The sequence below is a fragment of the Salvelinus sp. IW2-2015 genome, linkage group LG30 (assembly GCF_002910315.2).
Source record: "Salvelinus sp. IW2-2015 linkage group LG30, ASM291031v2, whole genome shotgun sequence".
Taxonomy (NCBI): Eukaryota; Metazoa; Chordata; class Actinopteri; order Salmoniformes; family Salmonidae; genus Salvelinus; species Salvelinus sp. IW2-2015.
Window position 1 is genome coordinate 19,877,239 of NC_036869.1, and position 23,097 is coordinate 19,900,335.

At 44.0% G+C, this 23,097-nt stretch overlaps 1 long non-coding RNA gene across 1 annotated transcript; it reads right to left on the reverse strand.

Moving 5' to 3' along the window:
- Positions 1–383: 383 nt before the first annotated feature.
- On the reverse strand, positions 384–19,461 carry LOC111955362 (uncharacterized). Its single transcript, XR_002876107.2, has 4 exons — positions 19,205–19,461; positions 3,391–3,535; positions 2,462–2,544; positions 384–1,943 (listed from the first exon to the last, which is right to left on the reverse strand). It is a non-coding gene; the product is annotated as an uncharacterized lncRNA (long non-coding RNA).
- Between the last annotated feature and the right edge of the window lie 3,636 nt (positions 19,462–23,097).

Genomic DNA, 23,097 nt, shown 5'->3' on the forward strand with positions numbered 1-23,097 from the left:
AGTTCAATCTTGGTTTCATCAGACCAGAGAATCTTGTTTCTCATGGTCTGAGAGTCCTTAAGGTGCCTTTTGGCAAACTCCAAGTAGGCTGTCATGTGCCTTTTACTGAGGAGTGGCTTCCGTCTGGCCACTCTACCAAAAAGGCCTGATTGGTGGAGTGCTGCAGAGATGGTTGTCCTTCTGGAAGGTTCTCCCATCTCCACAGAGGAACTCTGGAGCTCTGTCAGAGTGACCATCGGGTTCTTGATCTTCTCCCTGACCAAGGCCCTTCTCCCCCGATTACTCAGTTTGGCTGGGCGGCCAGCTCAAGGAAGAGTTTTGGTGGTTTCAAACTTCATCCATTTAAGAATAATGGAGGCCACTGTGTTCTTGGGGTGCTGCAGAAACTTTTTGGTACCCTTCCCCAGATCTGTGCCTCGAAACAATCCTGTCCCGGAGCTCTACGGACAATTCCTTAGACCTCATGGCTTGATTTTTGCTCTGACATGCGCTGTCAACTGTGGGACATTATATAGACAGGTGTAACAACATGAATTGGTACATGAGGCAGAAGTAATTCAGCGCGACTGGAGTTTCTCCATCAGATGGAAGACTGTGTCCCCTTTTCAAAGCACATGGAGGCAGAGCGGAGGGACGGAGAGTCGGGTGAGAGGCAGCCTTACCTCTGCTCTCTCCATCCCTGACCATCAGAGGCAGGCCATCAATCCAGTAAAATGGCATGTGGGGGGTGAACATGGAGGAGTAAGACACCCATGTAGAGCCTCATTCAAAGGGGATCAGTGAGTCCGGATTCTGTCTACAACTTCAAACATCTGCTGCCAAGCTCCTCACTTGAAGAGTTCTGACCTTGAGGAGTTACGTGAGAGCTCTGAATGCCAAGGTCTCAATTAAGTCCTCACCTCAGCAGACAGGAAGTCCTCTCTCCAGCTTCCTGTGTTACTGAGACACTTCCTATGTTACTCCTCGTATCCTGCACTTCACTGTCAGTTACTGTCATCTAGACTGCTTTGCCTTGTTTTCACTGGGGAGGGAGTCATGTAGTTTTACAAGAAGAGGGTGGAAAGTAAACTTTGAAAACCAGATGACGACCAGTAAAAATATTTTTTTCTTCAAAGTGCCACTGACACATTTATACCTAACTAATATACACCTTGTTAGATTTCATCTGACTTTGAGTCAGGGCCACGGTCAGAAGGTAAACATTGTGGAACGTTCCAGATAGACATGTTTGTTCTTTCATTTAGCGGATGCAAAGTCCCTAAACCAAGCGGTTGCTTCCGGTCCTACTGTGTTAAGCACAGACTGATGGGATGACCCAAAGGGTGTGAATAGAGAGGGGTCATCATTTCTGACATTGGGCTCTGTTGGGGGGACTCCATTGTATGTGAAGTTTTACTTTTCCGTGTTGGATCCTACCAAAAGCAGACCTCTATCAGTTGGTTCATCCCTCCCCCTCATCTAACACCTCAGATGTAGTCATCAGGTACATGTTGTCCCTTTGGGTACTGTTTTGCCAAGATCATTGTGTGCCAGAGGGGAATTTACTATGGGCTCTTTACCCTACCTGACCTGAAAACAGTTTGGAAAAGACTGGGAGAGAAGCAGCCAAAGGCCTGAAAGGGAGAGAGTGAGTATTGTTCCTTAAATCACATCAGTTTCATTAAATTTCTTCATTGCATAGTTGCATCTTGTGTTTTTAACAACTTAACCAAAGGACCATTATGACAGAATGGATGACACCTTCATCATGATCAGCTTTAGTAGGAGATTGTTGTGTCCAATCAGGCTGATTGGTCAGCATGTGTCTCTGGATGATCAGACAATCTGATCGGTGCAATTTCAGGAAGCAGGACACCAGGAGGTGACATCACTGTTGCTGCAGCGCGGTTGCACGACCACTTCAGCACAGTTGGTGTACTTATCAGCATAGGGGCATGGGTTTGCTGGGAGAGGAAGAGAATAATAGAAATAAGCAACTAGATGAGACAGAAAGTGAGACAGAAAGTGTCAAAAAGATTGCAAAAATGTAATAAAGTTGCAAAGGGAGTAATAAATGGTAGCATACAAGAATGACTTGTAGAATTTGAGAGGGGGTATTAAGGGGGGTGAGATATTTATATAAAGACAAAGGGCAAAAGTAACTGAGTTCATTAACAAATGTGAGTTTGATTGTTTGATTGGGAAAGAGAAAGACCTAGTCAGTTGTACAACTGAATGCCTTAAACTGAAATGTGTCTTCCGCATTTAACCCAACCTCTGAATCAGAGAGGTGCGGGGGGCTGCCATAATCAACATTCACGTCTTCGGCGCCTGGGGAACAGTGGGTTAACTGCCTTGCTCAGGGGCAGAATKAAATATTTGTACCTTGTCAGCTCGTGGATTCAATCCAACAACCTTTCAGTTACTGGCCCAACGCTCTAACCACTAGGCTAACTGATTGTGTTGCTTTTAGGCCACTTACTGCACAGTTTGTTATCACAGGCACCAGAAGAGTCCCCACAGGTGCATCCTGACTTGTAGGGTTAGGTGTAGCTGTAGTTTCCACTGTAATAGGTCAGAGAATAATACATTAAACAGTTAACAAATTATCTGAGCCATAACATTCCACAGCATAGTAGGGATAGGTAACTAGAGACTGAGGAAGACTTGACATGTGATTGGGTTGATCATTAACGTCTTATTCTGTATGATCCTGTAGAGAAGGACTTAAGGAGAACAGTTGTGACAGACGTAGAAGTACTTGTAGTTGGAGTTAGGGCAGTGTGCCACGGCACAGCTGATCTGGTTGGACCTGTACCACACAACCTGAGCACAKAAACTAAACACAGGCTCATTCACAGGCTTAGGATACTTTACTTAAAAGTAAATACATCTAAATACAGGTGTCTATAGTATGTTAATGATGCACTGTGAGAAGGCTAAATACATAAATACATTTTCACAATGAGCACTTATTGTCTCTCAAATACATAATTACACTTGTTGGTTAGCTAGCTAGCAATTCTTTTGCAATATTAGCATAGACATGACATCAGTCAAAACAAGACATGGTATCAAGAATCAGATAAAACGAGCTGAAACGAGCCAGCTACGATTCCCCTCATGGCATCTTCATAACATTGTTGCTAGCTATCTGGCCATCCAGAATCACAACACAGACTTCTGCCGCATTAAAGATTTTGCATTGTTTTCATGACGTTGTCAGCTAACTCATCTATAGGATAAAGGCAAATGTTTTGAAATGGTGGGTGGTTGTCCACCACTCATGGTCCAGTGGTGGATGACAGGTGAGTTAGCCTTTCAGATTGTAAAGCATATTGAGACCTTGGTGAAAAGAGCTACATCGATGGTATTCATTGCTATATGTTTATAAACAGTACTTAGATGCACCTGTGTGTAGTGGCCGATGAACACCGCCCTTTCATGATCCCACTCCATACTGGAAGTCCTTCACCTCGTCAGCCCAGGACTGGATGACATTGCTCCAGTAGCTCTTGTTGCTGGACCATGTACAGGTTCTCTCCACAACCGCTCGCTGGTTGAAAAGGAAGAAACAGTAAAAGGGGAGAGGATGATGCCATGATTAGGTGAGCCATATGGTAAATCAATAAGATTCCTCACTTGAGGATTATGCATCAAGGGAAGCACATCGCTCCTGTGCATGACCCTCCATCATGACAATGTCACCAGCCATACTGCTCGTTCTGTGCGTGATTCCCTGCAAGACAGGAGTGTCAGTGTTTTGCCATGGCCAGCAAAGAGCCCGGATCTCAATCCCATTGAGCACGTCTGGGTCCTGTTGGATCGGAGGGTGAGGGCTAGGGCCATTCCCCCCAGAAATGTCCGGGAACTTGCAGGTGCCTTGGTGGAAGAGTGGGGTAACATCTCACAGCAAGAACTGGCAAATCTGGTGCAGTCCTCGAGGAGGAGATGCACTGCAGTACTTAATGCAGCTGGTGGCCACACCAGATACTGACTGTTACTTTTTATTTTGACCCCCCCTTTGTTCAGGGACACATTATTCTATTTCTGTTAGAAATTGGATTTAGTTGGAATTCTGTTGGAACTTGTTCAGTTTATGTCTCAGTTGTTGAATCTTGTGTTCAAACAAATATTTACACATGTTAAGTTTGCTGAAAATAAACGCAGTTGACAGTTAGAGGACGTTTCTTTTTTTGCTGAGTTTACATATCACATTGCAAGTCAAAACTTGAACTTGAATCTTTAATTTATGTTCAATATAGAAGTAATTGAATGCAATACAACCAGCTAAGGGATACACATCAATATAAGTGGAATGAAAATGTAGTAATGTTAAAGGGACAATCAGCAGTTGCTACATCCATTTTTGAACTTTTATATATTTTTTGAACATTTTATATAAGCATTCCTTCTTGAAGAATATAACTCATAAAAGCCCCATGAGCTTAGTTTAACTTCTACTTGCTACCAAACCCGGATCCGGRAGCACCCCCCACAGTAAAAAAGCTGACTAGCATAGCCTAGCATAGCGTCACAAGTAAATACAAGCATCTAAATATCATTAAATCACAAGTCCAAGACACCAGATGAAAGATACAGATCTTGTGAAATCAGCCATCATTTCTGATTTTTAAAATGTTTTACAGGGAAGACAMAATATGTAAATCTATTAGCTAACCACGTTAGCAAAAGACACAACTTTTTTTACTCCACCATTTTTTTCCTGCATCAGTAGCTATCACTGTCATACCCCATCAGAACCCAAGATAAACTTTTTTTACTCCAATGTTTRTATACAAAGAAAATGTGAACAAACTATATAAATCAAATCAAACTTTGTCACAGGCCGAATACAAGTGTGGACTTTACCGTGAAATGCTTACTTACAAGCCCTTAACTTAGGACTAGACCCCTTTTTTCTCCATTTCCGCCTGAATGACGTGCCCAAAGTAAACTGCCTGTTGCTCAGGCACTGAAGCCAGGATATGGATATAATTGGTACCATTGGAAATAAAACACTTTGAAGTTTGTAGAAATGTTAAAATAATGTAGGAGAATATAACACAATAGATATGGTAGGAGAAAATCCAAAGAAAAACCAACCAGAATTTTTTTGTTGTTGAGAGAGACCATCCTCTTAGAAAGGCAAGTAAAAGGTCATATTGAAAATTAGCTCCCTGGATGCAATTCCTATGGCTTCCACAGGGTGTCAGCAGTCTATGTWAAAAAAAAAWAAGATACATACATTTTAGTACAGGGACACCGTCTTGGAAATTCGTGTTTGTGCGCACCATGAAGACAGTACGCACCTGCTAAAATCGGTTTCCCATTGAACATACTTCTTTCCGTAAGAAATATTATAGTTTGATTACATTTTAGGGTATCTGAGGAGTAAAAAGAAATGTATTTTGACTTGTTGAAACAAAGTTTAGGGGTAGATTTTTGGATTCCTTTCTCTGCATGTTGAACAAGTGGATTATTCAAATCGATGGCGCCAACTAAACAGACTTTTTGGGATATAAAGAAGGATTTTATCTAACAAAATGACACTACATGTTATAGCTGGGACCCTTTGGATGACAAATCAGAGGAAGATTTTCAAAAAGTATATGAATATTTAATCGTTATTTATGAATGTATGAAACCTGTGCGGGTGGAAAAATATTTTGATGTGGGGGGCCATCCTCAAACAATCGCATGGCATGTTTTCACTGTAATAGCTACTGTAAATCGGACAACGCAGTTAGATTAACAAGAATTTAAGCTTTCAGTCRATATAAGACACTGATATGTACCTAAATGTTTAATATCCATAATCTTTATGATTATTTATTTGAATTGCGCGCCCTCCAGTTTCACCGGAAGTTGTYCTGCTAGCGGGATGCCTATCCCTAACAGTGCAGTTCAAGAAGAGTTAAGAAAATATTTACCAAGTAGACTAAAATAAAAAGTAATAATAAAAAGTGTGGGGGGGTGTCAATGTAAATTGCCCTGTGGTGATTTTGATTAATTGTTCAGCAGTCTTATGGCTTGGGGGTAGAAGCTGTTGAGGAGCCTTTTGGTCCTAGACTTGACGCTCCGGTACCGCTTGCCATGCGGTAGCAGAGAAAGTCTATAACTTGGGTGACTGGAGTCTGACAATTTTAAAGGCTTTCCTCTGATACCGCCTATTGTATAGGTCCTGGATGACAGGAAGCTTGGCCACAGGGATGTACTGGGCCGTTTGCACAACCCTCTGTAGCGCGTTACGGTCAGATGCTGAGCAKTTGCCATACCAGGTGGTGATGCAACCGGTCAGGATGCTCTCGATGGTGCAGCTGTAGAACCTTTTGAGGATCTGGGGACCCATGCCAAATCTTTTCAGTCTCCTGAGGGGGAAAAGGTTTTGTCGTGCCCTCTTCACGACTGTCTTGGTGTGTTTGGACCATGATAGTTCGTTGGTGATGTGGACAACAAGGAACTTGAAACTCTCGACCCGCTCCACTACAGCCCCGTTGATGTTAATGGGGGCCTGTTCAGCCCGCTTTTTCCTGTAGTACACGACCAGCTCCTTTGTCTTGCTCACATCGAGAGAGAGGTTGTTGTCCTGGCACCACACTGACAGTTCTCTGACCTCCTCCCTATAGGCCGTCTCATTAGGCCTACCACTGTTGTGTCGTCAGCAAACTTAATGATGGTGTTGGAGTCGTGTATGGCTACGCAGTCGTAGGTGAACAGGGAATACAGGAGGGGACTAAGTACACACCCCTGAGGGGCCCCAGTGTTAAGGATCAGCGTGGCAGACGTGTTGTTCCRTACTCTTACCACCTGGGGGCGGCCCATCAGGAAGTCCAGGATCCAGTTGCAGAGGAAGGTGTTTAGTGCTAGCTTAGTGGGCACTATGGTGTTGAACGCTAAGCTGTAGTCAATGAGCAGCATTCTCACATTGATGTTCCTTTTGTCCAGGTGAGAAAGGGCACTGTGGAGTGCGATTGAAATTGTTTCATCAGTGGATCTGTTGGGGCGGTATGCGAATTAGAGTGGGTCTAGGGTATCCGGGAGGATGCTGTTGATGTGAGCCATGACCAGCCTTTCAAAGCACTTCATGGCTTCCGACGTGAGTGCCACAGGGCGGTAATCATTTAGGCAGGTTACCTTCGCTTTCTTGGGCACAGGGACTATGGTGGTCTGCTTGAAACATGTAGGTATTACAGACTCGGTCAGGGAGAGTTTGAAAATGCCAGTGAAGACACTTGATAGTTGGTCCGCGCATGCTTTGAGTACACGTCCTGGTAATCCGTCTGGCCCAGCGGCTTTGTGAATGTTGAACTGTTTAAAGGTCTTACTCACATCGGTTACCGAGAGCGTTATCACACAGTCATCCAGAACAGCTGGTGCTCTCGTGCATGCTTCAGTGTTGCTTGCCTCGAAGCGAGCATAAAAGGCATTTAGCTCGTCTGGTGGGCTCGCGCCACTGAGCAGCTCAATCTTAATCCTGTATTGACGCTTTGCTTGTTTGATGGTTCATCTGAGGGCATAGCGGGATTTCTTATAAGCGTCCGGATTAGTCTCTCGCTCCTTGAAAGGGGAAGCTCTAGCCTTTAGCTTGATGCGGATTTTGCCTGTAATCCATGGCTTCTGGTTGGGATATGTACATACAGTCACTGTGGAGACGACGTCGTCGATGCACTTATTGATGAAGCCAATGACTGAGGTGGTGTACTCCTCAATGCCATTGGATAAATCCCAGAACATATTCCAGTCTGTGCTAGCAAAACAGTCCTGTATTGTAGCATCCGCGTCTGACCACTGACCATCTGACCACTTCCGTACTGAGCGAGTCACTGGTACATCCTGATTTAGTTTTTGCTTGTAAGCAGGAATCAGGAGGATAGAATGATGGTCAGATTTGCCAAATGTAGGGAAGAGGACAGCTTGGTATGCATCTCTGTGTGTGGAGTAAAGGTGGTCTAGGATATTTTTTTCTTTGGTTTCACATGTGACATGCTGGTAAAAATKTGGTAAAACTGATTTAAGTTTAAAGTCCCCGGCCACTAGGAGCGCCACTTCTGGGTGAGCATTTTCTTCTTTACTTATGGCCTTATAGAGTTGGTTGAGAATGGTCTTCGTGGCAGCTTCGTTCTGTGGTGGTAAATAGACGGCTACGAATAATAGATGAGAACTCTCTTGGTAGATAGTGTGGTCTACAGCTTATCATAAGGTACTCTTGATTTGATTTGATTTCTACCTCAGGCGAGCAATACCTCGAGACTTGTAAATCGTCAGTCATGTTCTTCGGCACCATCTTGTCATATAGCCCCAAAACATGGTTAAAACTATAATTGTCATATCATGGATGGTCAATCATTGCATCCATACCTCTGTCTATGAATTTGAGAGTGATTTAATTTCTCCAGGGGAGGCTGCTTTGTTATTGTTTCTACAGCTGATTGCCACTTTAAGCCTACTGTACCATTTTCAGCATGTTGCTGGCTGTTGGTTGGACTCCTCTCATTAGGCAGTTTTTTTTCCTGCTCTGAGACAGAGGCTCTGATGAAGTCTAACCAAAAATAATGGCCTCTTGAATGATGAATAAAATGACTAGATGACCGTACAGAGGGAATCGTCACCCCCCATGGATTTCTTAAGATTTCTTCTTCACATTTTATTGTGTTATATAGTGGGATTAAATTGTTTTTTTCTTAATGATCTACACAAGAAAACACTATTGCCAAATTGGAAGAAAGATTTGAGCATTTTTMAATATATATATTTTTTAAATGAAAAATAAACACKAACATACCTTGATTAAATAAATACAAGTCTCTTAGTGCTTTGCACACCTGGGTTGTGCAATATTTGCCCATTATTCTTCTCAAAATTCTTCAAGCTCTGTCAAGGTGTTGGGGATCATGGCTAGACAGAAATGTTCAAATCTTGCCATAGATTTAAGATTATTTAAGTGAAAACTGTGACTTGGTCACTTAGGAACACTCACTGTCTTCTTAGTAAGTATTACAACTCAGGATATGATCCAGATGCAGACACAGGAGGCAGATAGTTTGATTCTCAGAATATTTAATATAACAAAGGGGCAGGCAAAAGGCAGGTCGAGGGCAAGCAGAAGTTCGTAAACCAGGTCAGAGTCAGGCAGGTACAGGACGGAAGGCAGGCTCAGGGTCAGGACAGGCAGAAATGTCAGAACCCGGAAGACTAGAAAACAAAAACACGCTGGTAAGACCTGACAACCCAAGACGAACTGGCAACACAGGTATAAATACACAGGGGATAATGGCGAAAAATGGGAGACACCTGGTGGGGGGTGGAGACAAGCACAAGACCAGTGAAACAGATCAGGGTGTGACAGTAAGCAACTCCAGTGCAGATTTTGGCCTTGTTTTTTAAGTTATTGTCATGCTGAAAGGTGAATTACTCTCCCAATGTCTGGTGTAAAGCAGACTGAAGCAGGTTTTCCTCTAGGATTTTGCTTGTGCTTAACTCCATCCCGTTTCTTTTTATCCTGACAAACTTTGCCAATGTCAAGCATACCATGATGCAGCCACTACCATGCTTGAAAATAAGGAGGCAGTTACTCAGTAATGTGTTGTGCTGGATTTGCTCTGAACATAAGGCTTTGCATTTAGGCCACAAAGTATATTCATTTGCTGTGTTTTTCTGGGGTGGAATACCCCAGTGCCTTTTTGCATACAGGATGCATGTTTTGGAATATTTGTATTATTTTTACTCTGTCATTCAGGTAACTATTGTGGAGTCAATATAATGTTGTTGATCCATCCTCAGTTCTCCCATTGCAGCCATTGAACTCCGTAGATGTTTTAAAATCAATGGCCTTATGGTGATATCCGTGAGCAATTTCCTTCTCTTCCTGCAGCTCAGTTCAGAAGGACAACTGTATATTTGATGTGTCTGAGTGGTTTAATACATCATCCACAGCATGCAGTGCATTCAGAAAGTATTCATGCCCCTTGACTTGTTCCACATTGTTACGTTACAATCTTATTCTAAAATGTATTAATATGAAAAAGCAAAAACAGGTTTAGGAATGTTAGAAAATGTTTTAAAAATAGAAAACTGAAATACCACATTTACGTAAGTATTCAGACCCTTTACCCAGTACTTTGTTGAAGCACCTTTGGCAGGGATTACAGCCTTGTGTCTTCTTGGGTATGAAGCTACAAGCTGGGCACACCTCTATTTGGGGAGTTTCTAAAATTCTTCTCTCAAGCTAATTACAATTTAGCAATTAAAACACTGGAGTGATAAATGTGCAAGTAGAGATACTGGGGTGCAAAGGAGCAAAAAAATAAATAACAGTATGGGGATGAGGTAGTTGGATGGGCTATTTTCAGATGGGCTATGTACAGGTGCAGTGATCTGTGAGCTGCTCTGACAGCTGATGCTTAAAGTTAATGAGGGAGATATGAGTCTCCAGCTTCAGTGATTTTTGCAATTCGTTCCAGTCAGAGAACTGGAAGGAAAGGYGGCCAAAGGGGGAATTGGCTGTGGGGGTGACCAGTGAAATATACCTGCTGGAGCGTGTGCTACGGGTGGGTGTTGTTATCGTGACCAGTGAACTGAGATAAGGCGGAGCTTTACCTAGCATAGACTTATAGATGACCTGGAGCCCAGGTGGGTCTGGCGACGAATATGTAGCGAGGGCCAGCCAACTAGAACATAAGGTCGCAGTGGTGGGTGGTATAAGGTGATTTGGTAACAAAACGGATGGCACTGTGATAAACTGCATCCAGTTTGCTGAGTAGAGTATTGGAAGCTATTTGTAGATGACATCGCCGAAGTCGAGGATCGGTAGGATGGTCAGTTTTACTAGGGTAAGTTTGGCGGCGTGAGTGACACGAGGCTTTGTCGCAAAATAGAAAGCCGATTCTAGATTTGATTTTGGATTGGAGATGTTTAATATGAGTCTGGAAGAGAGAGTTTAAAGTGTAACCATAACACCTAGGTATTTATAGTTGTCCACATATTCTAGGTCGGAAGCGTCCAGGGTGGTGATGCTAGTCGGGGGCGGGTGTGGGCAGCGAACGGTTGAAAAGCATGCATTTGGTTTTACTACGTTTAAGAGCAGTTGGAGGCCCGGAAAGAGTGTTGTATGGCATTGACACTCGTTTGGAGGCTAGTTAGCACAGTGTCCAAGGAAGGGCCAGAAGTATACAGAATGGTGTCGTCTGCGTAGAGGAGGATCAGGGAATGGCCCGCAGCAAGAGCGACATCATTGATATATACAGAGAAAAGAGTCGCCCCGAGAACTGAACCCTGTGGTACCCCCATAGAGACTGCCAGAGGTCCGGACAACATGCCTCTGATTTGACACACTGAACTCTGTCTGCAAAGTAGTTGGTGAACCAGGCGAGGCAGTCATTAGAAAAACCAAGGCTATTGAGTCTGCCGATAAGAATAAGGTGATTGACAGAGTCGAAAGCCTTGGCCAGGTCGATGAAGACGGCTGCATGGTACTGTCTTTTATCGATGGCGTTATGATATCATTCAGGACCTTGAGCGTGGCTGAGGAGCACCCGTGACCGGTTCGGAAACCGGATTGCACAGCGAAGAAGGTATGGTGGGATTCGAAATGGTCAGTGATCTGTTTATTAACTTGGCTTTCGAAGACTTTAGATAGGCAGGGCAGGATGGATATAGGTCTGTAACAGTTTGGGTCTAGGGTGTCCACCCCTTTGAAGAGGGGGATGACCGCGGCAGCTTTCCAATCTCTAGGGGCTCGGACGATACGAAAGAGAGGTTGAACAGGCTGGTAATAGGGGTTGCAACAATGGCGGCGGATAGTTTTTAGAAAGAGAGGGTCCAAGATTGTCTAGCCCAGCTGATTTGTACGGGTCCAGGTTTTGCAGCTCTTTCAGAACATCTGCTATCTGGATTTGGGTGAAGGAGAAGCTGGGGAGGCTTGGGCGAGTAGCTACGGGGGGGGGGGGGGTTGCTGTTGGTTGGAGTAGCCAGGAGGAAGGCATGGCCAGCCGGTGAGAAATGCTTATTGAAATTTTCGATTATCATGGATTTATCGGTGGTGACCGACGGGGCATGCTTATCTAAGATGGTGAGGAAATTACTTTTAAAGAATGACCAGGCATCCTCGACTGACGGGATGAGGTCGATATCCTTCCAGGATACCCGGGCCAGGTCGATAGAAAGGCCTGCTTGCAGAAGTGTTTTAGGGAGCGTTTGAACAGTGATGAGGAGTGGTCGTTTGACCGCGGACCCATAGCGGATACAGGCAATGACGCAGTGATCGCTGAGATCCTGATTGAAAACCTCCGGGTTGGAGGAGCAGGTCCGATTCGCACTTTGGTCCGCAGGTAGTATACCTTTTCATTACATTTCATTACATTTCATTTAGTGCAACGGTTTGATTTGTCTAATCTTAGCAATTTCTTCTTAGCTAGCTACATAGCCGTCTTTGTATCAAAGATAATTGCGTAATTCTCGTATTTCGTTGTCCTAACGCAGTCTACACTGCTATCTGCCCAGCAGCTAGCCAGCTAGCAAACGTCCACCGTTCTACCGAATAGCAGCACTGTAGCAACTATTACACTCAACTGAACGACTTGATTAGTGTAGTGTTAGCTAGCTACATAGTTGTCTTTGCTGTCTTCGTATCCAAGAATATTGTGTAGTTTAGAGTGTGTAGTTTTAGAGTGATTATCTTAATTTACCGAGGTTAGCTAGCCAGCTATTTGTCGTCCTTAACGTAGGAGAACACTGCTAGCTAGCCAACAGCTAGCCAACGTCTACCGAAAGAATTTCCGCACTCAACAACCCGGTCGCATTCCGCTTCGCTCCACAGGTAGTATCACATTTTCATTTCATTTCATTACAGTACAACGGTTTGATTTGTTTGATCGTAGTAGCTACATAGCTAGCTACATAGCCGTCTTTGTATCAAAGATAATTGTGTAGTCTAGAGCGATTTTCTAGGTTAGCTAGCCAGCTATTGTCGTTCTTTTAACGCAACGTAACGTAATCAACACTGCTAGCTAGCCAGCTAGCCCCCGAAATAGCAGCACTGTAGAAACTATTACACTCAACGGAACGACTTGATTAGTGTAGTGTCAACAACGCAGCCACTGCCAGCTAGCCTACAAAGTCAACAACGCAGCCACTGCCAGCTAGCCTACTTCAGCAGTACTGTATCATCTTAATCATTTTAGTCAATAAGATTCTTGCTACGTAAGCTTAACTTTCTGAACATTCGAGACGCGTAGTCCACTTGTCATTCCAATCTCCTTTGCATTAGCGTAGTCTCTTCTGTAGCCTGTCAACTATGTGTCTGTCTATCCCTGTTCTCTTCCTCTCTGCACAGACCATACAAACGCTCCACACCGCGTGGCCGCGGCCACCCTAATCTGGTGGTCCCAGCGCGCACGACCCACGTGGAGTTCCAGGTCTCCGGTAGCCTCTGGAACTGCCGATCTGCGGCCAACAAGGCAGAGTTCATCTCAGCCTAATGCCTCCTCCAGTCCCCTCGACTTCTTGGCACTGACGGAAACATGGATAACCACAGATAACACTGCTACTCCTACTGCTCTCTCTTCGTCCGCCCACGTTTTCTCGCACACCCCGAGAGCTTTGGTCAGCGGGGTGGTGGCACCGGGATCCTCATCTCTCCCAAGTGGACATTCTCTCTTTCTCCCCTTACCCATCTTCTATCGCCTCCTTTGAATACCATGCTGTCACAGTTACCAGCCCTTTCAAGCTTAACATCCTTATCATTTATCGCCCTCCAGGTTACCTCGGAGAGTTCATCAATGAGCTTGATGCCTTGATAAGCTCCTTTCCTGAGGACGGCTTCACCTCTCACAGTTCTGGGCGACTTTACCTCCCACGTCTACCTTTGACTCATTCCTCTCTGCCTCCTTCTTTCCACTCCTCTCCTCTTTTGACCTCACCCTCTCACCTTCCCCCCTACTCACAAGGCAGGCAATACGCTCGACCTCATCTTTACTAGATGCTGTTCTTCCACTAACCTCATTGCAACTCCCCTCCAAGTCTCCGACCACTACCTTGTATCCTTTTCCCTCTCGCTCTCATCCAACACTTCCCACACTGCCCCCTACTCGGATGGTATCCCGCCGTCCCAACCTTCGCTCTCTCTCCCCCGCTACCCTCTCCTCTTCCATCCTATCATCTCTTTCCCTCTGCTCAAACCTTCTCCAACCTATCTCCTGATTCTGCCTCCTCAACCCTCCTCTCCTCCCTTTCTGCATCCTTTGACTCTCTATGTCCCCTATCCTCCAGGCCGGCTCGGTCCTCCCCTCCTGCTCCGTGGCTCGACGACTCATTGCGAGCTCACAGAACAGGGCTCCGGGCAGCCGAGCGGATTGGAGGAAAACTCCGCTCCCTGCGGACCTGGCATCCTTTCACCCCTCTCTCTACATTTCCTCTTCTGTCTCTGCTGCTAAAGCCACTTTCTACCACTCTAAATTCCAAGCATCTGCCTCTAACCCTAGGAAGCTCTTTGCCACCTTCTCCTCCCTCCTGAATCCTCCTCCCCCTCCCCCCTCCTCCCCTCTCGCAGATGACTTCGTCAACCATTTTTGAAAAGAAGGTCGACGACATCCGATCCTCGTTTGCTAAGTCAAACGACACCGCTGGTTCTGCTCACACTGCCCTACCCTGTGCTCTGACCTCTTTCTCCCCTCTCTCTCCAGATGAAATCTCGCGTCTTGTGACGGCCGGCCGCCAACAACCTGCCGCTTGACCCTATCCCCTCCTCTCTCTTCTCCAGACCATTTCCGGAGACCTGCTCCCTTACCTCACCTCGCTCATCAACTCATCCCTGACCGCTGGCTACGTCCCTTCCGTCTTCAGAAGAGCGAGAGTTGCACCCCTTCTGAAAAAACCTACACTCGATCCCTCCGATGTCAACAACTACAGACCAGTATCCCTTCTTTTCTTTTTCTCTCAAAACTCTTGAACGTGCCGTCCTTGGCCAGCTCTCCGCTATCTCTCTCAGAATGACCTTCTTGATCCAAATCAGTCAGGTTTCAAGACTAGTCATTCAACTGAGACTGCTCTTCTCTGTATCACGGAGGCGCTCCGCACTGCTAAAGCTAACTCTCTCTCCTCTGCTCTCATCCTTCTAGACCTATCGGCTGCTTCGATACTGTGAACCATCAGATCCTCCTCTCCACCCCTCCGAGTTGGGCATCTCCGGCGCGGCCCACCGCTTGGATTGCGTCCTACCTGACAGGTCGCTCCTACCAGGTGGCGTGGCGAGAATCTGTCTCCTCACCACGTGCTCCTCACCACTGGTGTCCCCCAGGCTCTGTTCTAGGCCCTCTCCTATTCTCGCTATACACAAGTCACTTGGCTCTGTCATAACCTACATGGTCTCTCCTATCATTGCTATGCAGACGACACACAACTAATTCTTCTCCTTTCCCCTTCTGATGACCAGGTGGCGAATCGCATCTCTGCATGTCTGGCAGACATATCAGTGTGGATGACGGGTCACCACCTCGCACTGAACCTCGGCAAGACGGAGCTGCTCTTCTCCCCGGGGAGGACTGCCCGTTCCATGATCTCGCCATCACGGTTGACAACTCCATTGTGTCCTCCTCCCAGAGCGCTAAGAACCTTGGCGTGATCCTGGAAACACCCTGTCGTTCTCAACTAACATCAAGGCGGTGGCCCGTTCCTGTAGGTTCATGCTCTACAACATCCGCAGAGTACGACCCCTGCCTCACACAGGAAGCGGCGCAGGTCCTAATCCAGGCACTTGTCATCTCCCGTCTGGATTACTGCAACTCGCTGTTGGCTGGGCTCCCTGCCTGTGCCATTAAACCCCTACAACTCATCCAGAACGCCGCAGCCCGTCTGGTGTTCAACCTTCCCAAGTTCCTCACGTCACCCCGCTCCTCCGCTCTCTCCACTGGCTTCCAGTTGAAGCTCGCATCCGCTACAAGACCATGGTGCTTGCCTACGGAGCTGTGAGGGGAACGGCACCTCAGTACCTCCAGGCTCTGATCAGGCCCTACACCCAACAAGGGCACTGCGTTCATCCACCTCTGGCCTGCTCGCCTCCCTACCACTGAGGAAGTACAGTTCCCGCTCAGCCCAGTCAAAACTGTTCGCCGCTCTGGCCCCCCAATGGTGGAACAAACTCCCTCACGACGCCAGGACAGCGGAGTCAATCACCACCTTCCGGAGACACCTGAAACCCCACCCTCTTTAAGGAATACCTAGGATAGGATAAAGTAATCCTTCTCACCCCCCCCCCCCTTAAAAGATTTAGATGCACTATTGTAAGTGGCTGTTCCACTGGATGTCATAAGGTGAATGCCACCAATTTGTAAGTCGCCTATGGATAAGAGCGTCTGCTAAATGACTTAAATGTAAATGTAATGTAAACAGCAGAGGTGTATTGGGGGGCAGTTGGTCAGGATTTATGTCTATGAGGGTTCCCAATGTTTACGGATTTAGGGTTGTACCTGGTGGGTTCCTTGATGATTTGTGTGAGATTGAGGGCATCTAGCTTAGATTGTAGGACTGCCGGGGTGTTAAGCATATCCCAGTTTAGGTCACCTAACAGAATGAACTCTGAAGCTAGATGGGGGGCGATCAATTCACAAATGGTGTCCAGGGCACAGCTGGGAGCGGAGGGGGGTCGATAGCAGAGAGACTTATTTCTGGAGAGATTCATTTTAAAAATTAGAAGTTCGAACTGTTTGGGTATAGACCTGGAAAGTATGACAGAACTTTGCAGGCTCTCTCTGCAGTAGATTGCAACTCCTCCCACTTTGGCAGTCCTATCTTGACGGAAAATGTTGTAGTTGGGTATGGAAATCTCCGAATTTTTGGTGGCCTTCCTAAGCCAGGATTCAGACACGRCAAGGACATCAGGGTTGGCTGAGTGTGCTAAAGCAGTGAGTAAAACAAACTTAGGGAGAAGGCTTCTAATGTTAACATGCATGAAACCAAGGCTTTTTCGATCACAGAAGTCAACAAATGAGGGTGCATGGGGACATGCAGGGCCTGGGTTTAACCCCACCACCCGAGGAACAGAAGAGGAGTAAGATGAGGGTATGGCTAAAGGTTATCAAAACTGGTCGCCTAGAGTGTTAGGGACAAAGAATAAAAGGAGCAGATTTCTGGGCGTGGTAGAATAGATTCAGGGCATAATGTGCAGACAGGGGTATGGTGGGGTGCGGATACAGCGGAGATAAGCCCAGGCACTGAGTGATGATAAGAGAGGTTGTATCTCTGGACATGCTGGTTATGATGGGTGAGGTCACCGCATGTGTGGGAGGTGGGACAAAGGAAGTATGATGAGTGGAACTAGGGGCTCCATTGTAAACTGAAACAATAATAACTAACCTAAACAACAGTATACAAGGCATATTGACATTTGAGAGAGACATACAGCGAGGCATAAAGTAATCACAGGTGTTGATTGGGAGAGCTAGCTAAGACAACAACGGGTGAGACAACAACAGCTAATCAGCTAAAACAACAACAACAGGTAAAATGGCGATGAATGGGCAGAGAGGGTCAGTTAACTACACACAGAGCAGAGCCTGAGTTCGCGGCTGGGGCCAACAGAAACAAAAAATTAACAGAATGGAGTACCGTGATTAATGGACATTAAGCTATATACACCCCTCAGCTCCCGCTGACAGGTGGATTTGCCACACATGCAGATTTCAGATAAACGAAAGATTGTGCCACGTCTAGGAATACACTATTCCCTTGTCGTCATCACCACATGTCCTTGAAAGGTTTGTGGAAAAGATTGTGATAACACATACAATATGTCTCCAGAGGGTGGTGCAGTCTGCCCAACATCACTGGGGGCAAACTACCTGCCCTCCAGGACACCTAAAGCACCCGAAGCCTAAAAGATCATCAAGGACAACAACTACCCGAGCCACTGATCATCCAGAAGGTGAGGTCAGTACAGGTGCATCAAAGCTGGGACTGAGAGATTGAAAAACATATTCTATCCCAAGGCCATCAGACTGTTAAATAGCCATCACTAGCACATTAGAGGCTGCTGCCCTATATACACACAKACTTGGAATCACTGGCCACTTTAATAATGTAACACTGGTCACTTTAAGAATGTTTACATATTTTGCATTACTCATCTCACATGTATACACTGTATTCTACCCTACTGTATCTAAGTCTATGCCGCTCTGAMATTGCTCGCCCAATATGTATTTATTCTTAATTCCATTCCTTTAGATTTGTGTATTGTCGTGAAATTGATTACTGCACGGTTACAGCTAGAAACAAGCATTTCGCTACACCCGCAATAAGATCTGCTAAACACGTGTATATGACAAATAACATTTGATTTGATGTATGGTATGTGTATATAGGTGTTTGAATGATCAACCTATCAAAACTGATCATTTATGCCGACATAATCAACATATGTGGAATTTCTTTCATTTGGAAGGAAACTATGGGAATGTACATATCGAGTAGATATGTCAAAGTTCCAAGTCATCGTGATTCACAGTACTGTTCAGCAATGGGCTAATTCCCGACTTGCGTAAAGTGTGCGTAAATGGAACTTAATTCAGTTTATATGCACTTCTTTCTATTCTGACCTTGAACTGAATAGCATGCAATTCACCCGCTATTCTTTTGGGGTGGATATCTAATAAATGAAGGYGTGTCTAGAGATATGCCATATATTCCTTAATTCCCCCATCTTTACTTGTGAGGAAACCATGAATAAGGTCGAGCGAACCTATGGTTCCAAGTGGGAAAAGCATGTGGTGTTATTTCGGGAAAAAATGAAGTATTCTCCATGCACTGTACATTTACAACTTGAGCTATTGATAAGAGCTAGGTAAAGGAGTAATCCGTTTGGATAAGGGAATTGTAAATATAAATCCGACTTTTAGATCTGTTTTACCTTATAAATCGCTGGAGATGAACGTGAAACCAGTCATATGGCAGCAAACTGAAGCATATCAACATTCCCCACAGTAAAGTTTATGAAATGCTGTGCTATTATGCAGAATTTATATTGTACGACGTTTAAACTTTCAATCTTGTATGTCTTAATTATAGGTAACCCTGGATTTCTGTCTCCTATTATGTTAAATATTAGCCACTATCAGTATCGACCGTCAGAAAGCCTAATAACCGCAGATATTCAACTGCCAATTTAATATTAGTTCCCTTCAGTTGGTATAGTCTACCTTATCATTCCATTTAATCACATTGTTTTGTATACCTTCATTTGCTTCCTCTGTAGATGCCATCACGGACGTGTGGTTGTTGCTGAGGATCATTAGTAACGCTTGATAATATAGAAAAATACTCATTTTCAGAATGCATCAAACCACCGTTTTTCCTTTCGTTCGCAAAGGCTCTTCCAAACCTGTTAATGATTCAACAAATACTTTCCTAAACTGAAATAATCTACAAGACCAGACCAATTGGTGCTGAAACGGAAACAAATATGCACGTATTTAGATAGGGATCAATGAAAGAAAGCTAATATTTTGAACACATTTGCCTCAATATATTCTAGTCTGGGGACAAAAATTCTAACAAAAAAGTACACTGTATTTAATTAAAGGGATGGCTTAAGATAAATGTACTGAAAACCCTATTGAATGAAAACTACGCAAGAAAATCTGTTGGCCAGCGAGTTGGAGGGTTTTCAGTGGTTTAATAAAATGTATTCAGAGCGCCCAAGGTAGCCACACCTGCAGAGCACGTTATGTGACAATAAAGTAAGCCTGAATACCAAATACTGAGAAGTGCATAGGAAAGCAATACATTCCTAAGTAGGAATTGGCTCCCAGGAGAATCACTCAACCAAGTCACCCAACAGCTATACTTTAAACTTATGTTCATACCATCTATGCCATTTATGAGCATAGTGATTGGCTGACAATACTAAGTGTACAATGTATAGAGGAATAACCACACCATTTAAAAATAAACACATTAAATGACTCAATTTGGTTTTCCTTGAAATCATTGTAACTTCTTTTTAAAAAATTCAAACAAGTTCACCTTGTACAATATTGACCTCTCTGGGCCAATGAACAACATTGCACCTCTATTTTAAAAGGCACACTCTGGGATATTTACTGCTGTCCAATGGTATTTTCAATGAATACCTATGTTTTCTTTGAGAAYGTAACTTTTAAAACGTGTCCTGAGCTTAGTATCACATCATACCCCAAAGGTTGTATTATGATATCATTTGAGTCTTGGTAAACAAACATTGTATTGCCTCCAAATATGTTAATCAGGTTGATCTTATGGACTGTCAGKTGCAAAGGGTTACATTTCTCCATCCCCCTCCCTCAGCTTTATACCAAAGCAAGTCGTTTTATCACATAGCTGTGTCCTTGTAAAGTGGCTGCATGTGTCTTTGCATAATCTTGCAAACTAATAATGCCCTTGATACATGTTTTTGTCCTTCTCATGAATGAAGTTGTAAAAAAAAAAAAAAAGTGTACTTTTAGTTTGATGCTTGAGTCAACATGTATGTATTTGCCAAGTCAGTATGATGCACAGTACTGTTCACCAAGAGAAACCCTTCAACCCAATCACACAAGAATCAAACTAAAATGTTTCTAGTCTAATTTGAGAACAGAACAAGATGTTTGCCAATGGTAAGTGTTATGTAGAGAGGATAGACGAGGCTTGTATACAGCCTTGCTTACAGCTATATTGATGGAAGTGAAATGATCATGATTTAATTCATTAAGTTGACAGGTGAGTGTATCTCATGGTGTCTCAGGTCAGGTGATCAGTTGTTACACTTGCAAGAGGCAGGACATAACTTGGCAACTTGAGGGTGGTTGCAGCTGTACTTCTCTGCCCACATTGGGCTGTAGTGCTTATTCGTAAGCGCATGAAGTGGCAGACAAGACTAGAGACACTTAGGACAGTGTACACTGCTGTTATTGGTTTAATTTACTAGTTGAATTTGAATGAACAGGCAAAAACTGCACACTGTCTTTATGTACAGTAAATCACATTTCCATAGCATATGCAAAACATTTACTGTGTAGATGAGGTACAAACTTGTCAATTCCCAGTTCACATGCACTTTTCCAGCTGCCTTAGTGAAACCCCTTAAGAAAATCACACTAGATCCTTCAGTTCAACAATTAGACCAATTCCTAAACCTCCTTTTCTAGGCAAAATTCTTGAGAAATAGTTTAAAAACAATTACTATTATACAATTACTACTAAAAATGCTATTTTTACTATCTGGTTTTTGGGCCCACCACAGCCGAGACTGCACTAGTCAACGTGGTAAATGACCATAGAATGAACACCGATGCTAAAAAAAAAAATGCATACTTCGACACAGTAGATCACGTTATCCTCCTAARCAGACTCCAGAATTGGGTTGGCCTGTCCGGCTCAGTACTGAACTGGGTTAGGACAAATAGATAATATTTTGTTGCTCTAGGTGAAAATGTGTCTGAAATTACTGAGCTCATGTGGTGTGCCTCAAGGTTAACACGTTACCCCTTGGTATTATCATTCGGAAACATGTGTACATTTTCATTGCTATGCCGATGATACATAGCTTTATGTCGCTATAGCACTAGACAAAGTCAGCCCAATTAACACTTGAAGGTACACTTAGGGAAAAAAAAGAGAAAAAAAGAAGTGATGCTAAGTAGAACATACAGGAAACCCTTTTTGGTGTTAGGTGGAACCCTCTGCAAAGGGTTCTAATTAGAACCTCCTTGGGTTTTTCATAGAAACCCCTGTAAATGGTTCTACCTAGAACCCTTTTCTCTTTAAAGAGTTCTTCCCAGAATCCTCTATGAATGATTCTACCAAGAACTCTTATCTTTGAAGGGTTCTGGACACAACCTTCTATGAACAGTTCTACAAAAGAACACCTTTATCCTTGAAGGGTTTTTCCTAGAAGCCTTTAAAATTAACCTCTGACAATACATTACATGTCAAAAGTATTTTATTTCTGAGGGCTTAGTTAAACCCTAACACGGTGGTGTTAGAAAACTCCTGGTTTACAGGCCACATCAGGCCTGCACATGTAAATATGGTATTGGAACTGACTTTAAATATTTTCTGTATATACAGTACCAGTCAAAAGTTTGGACACACCTACTCATTCGCGGGTTTCTTTAATTTTACTGTTGCAGCAGAGGTAACTCTGGGTCTTCCTTTCCTGTGGCGGTCCTCATGAGAGCCAGTTTCATCATAGTGCTTGAGGTTTTTTTGTGACTGCACTTGAAGAAACTTTCAAAGTTCTTGAAATGTTCCGGATTGACTGACCTTCGTGTCTTAAAGTAATGGACGGTCATTTCTCTTTGCTTATTTGAGCTGATCTTCTGTATACACCCCTACCTTGTCACAACACAACTGATTGGCTCAAACGCATTAAGACTTAAAGAAATTCCACAAATTAACTTTTAACAAGGCACACCTGTAAAAGGAAATGCATTCCACCTCATGAAGCTGGTTGAGAGAATGCCAGGAGTGTGCAAAGCTGTCATGAAGGCAAAGGGTGGCTATTTGAAGAATTTCAAATATATTTTGATTTGTTTAACACTTTTGGTTATTACATGATTCATGAGTTCTTTCATAGTTTTGATTTCTTCACTATTATACAATGTAGAAAATAGAAAAAATATATATATCTTGAATGAGTAGGTGTCCAAACTTTTGACTGGTACTGTATATACCAGGGGATCCACAAGCCAATTTTTTTCTGGAAAGAATGGCCAGGGGGACATTACTTAATTACAAACAATTTGTAGGCTGGTGTTTACAGTCTTATGTCCAAAATAATATAACCCGCTGGCTGACAGTTGGGGAACCCTGACCTAAATCTAAACTGGAACAATCTCATTCACAGAGTCCAACTGCTAACTGATTGAATTTTTATACACTGCTCAAAAAAATAAAGGGAACACATAAAAAACACAATGTAACTCCAAGTCAATCACACTTCTATGAAATCAAACTGTCCACTTAGGAAGCAACACTGATTGACAATAAATKTCACATGCTGTTGTGCAAATGGAATAGACAAAAGGTGGAAATTATAGGCAATTAGCAAGACACCCCCAATAAAGGAGTGGTTCTGCAGGTGGTGACCACAGACCACTTCTCAGTTCC